The sequence below is a fragment of the Jaculus jaculus genome, chromosome 8 (genome assembly GCF_020740685.1).
Source record: "Jaculus jaculus isolate mJacJac1 chromosome 8, mJacJac1.mat.Y.cur, whole genome shotgun sequence".
NCBI classification, from domain to species: Eukaryota; Metazoa; Chordata; class Mammalia; order Rodentia; family Dipodidae; genus Jaculus; species Jaculus jaculus.
Window position 1 is genome coordinate 49,531,529 of NC_059109.1, and position 1,639 is coordinate 49,533,167.

General features: G+C 51.5%; 1 pseudogene; it reads right to left on the reverse strand.

The window, feature by feature from the left end:
• Positions 1 to 477: 477 nt before the first annotated feature.
• On the reverse strand, positions 478 to 1,332 carry LOC123462850 (annotated as a pseudogene).
• Positions 1,333 to 1,639: the final 307 nt, after the last annotated feature.

Below are 1,639 nucleotides of genomic sequence, written 5' to 3' on the forward strand. Positions count from 1 at the left end.
TGTGGGAAGCCAAAGACCACCCACACCTGACAGCTGCCTGGGACGCCTTGTGACACACACACCACCAGTGAGGTCAGATCATTTCACAGGGACAGTGCCAGCCTCAATCACTGGCTTGGGCCACGTAGCCCACAGTAAAATATGGCAACACTAGCTCTCAAGCCTCAAACTTACTTGGAAAGCCAACAACCAAGATTTGGAGGAGGGGTTGTTCGGGGGGAGGGGAAGGGTGACAGGTAAGAATGTGCCATAGGGGAACAGTGGCTCCAGCTCCTGTGGGGCCCTAAAGCAAGAACTTGACACCCTGGGCAGGCCCCAGCACAGGCAAACAGGGCTGCCAGGGCGGCTTCCTGAACTGCAGGCATTTCCCCAACCTTCAGACAGAGCAAACCACGTTTAGCTGACGGGGCAGCAGTACCAGGGCAGCTAGCACAGGCCCTGGGGCTCTAAGCATTAATGTCAAGAGGGGAGTAGGCCTCAGTTTTCTCTCGCTTTGGCACCCAAAGGTACACTGGTGCCACTAGGTCGTCTGTCACTGCTGTCTCTGGTCTTGTTCCCTCTCCCTGAGGCTGGGCCACTTGTCCAGCTTGGGGACTGATCGTACATGAAGTTCCAGAAGGATGCCAGTCTGGACTCCAGGGCCCCCACTTTCCGCAGCAGGTCTCCCACTATGTTGAGGGCTGATATCCGGGCCGCGGGTGTGACTGGAGTCCCACTATTAGAGCTGTCCAGACCGTGCCTAAATGCTGCGGGCATGCTTAACCCGGAGCCCGGGCCTCGGTGAGCTACGGGAGTGGACGGCACGGAGCCCGTGGCCTGGACAGCTGTGTCTGTCCTTTCGGCTGCCCCCAAACCAGGCCCGGGTGTCCCGGGCTTCTCCTGCTTCTGCTGCGCAGCCAGCTCCTGCTGCAGATCTCTAGCTTCATCCTTCAGCCTCTGGACAGATTCTAGAAGATTCTCCTTCTCATCCAGTTCACTCTCCAGAAAGGCATTTCTTTCAATGGCTTCATTCAAGCATGGCTCAAAGTCCTCCAGGGACATGATTGTGGCTCATTTCTGCAGTTGATCTTTAATGGCTTTGGTCTGGGCCAGGTCGTCCTCCAATGCTGAGATCTGCCGGTAGCCTTCAGAAAGCCGTGTCTCAGACTTCTCCTTGACGGTCTCTAGCTCCATGCGGAGGAGGTTGTTGTCGGCTAGGAGGTCTCGGTTCCTAGTCTCGATCTGTTGCAGCTGAGTCTCCAATTCAGCTTCATAGTCTCAGATTCCCTTCTGGAATTCTCGGAGCTCCTCCTGCGAATTCTCTGCCCTCTCCAAATTAATTATTTGCAACATGTTTTGTCATGCCCAACATTTAAAGATATCATAAGCAGTGCTATATGCAAAAGGATATTATTTCTAAATAATACTTAATCATGGAAATGTATTTACTGGTGTGCCTATATTGTATTCAAGGAGAAAATCAGGTTACAAAGCAGCATTTGATAGTATAATTAAAATTTCTTGAGAGGCTTAGGTCTTAAAATAAAAGCCTTCATACGGCACAAAAGATTTTTATCAGTGATTCCCTTTAGATATGTAATAATCAAAACACCTTTTCTCCTGTTTTTCCCTCCCTGTTCTGCCCTCTCCTCCGAATCAA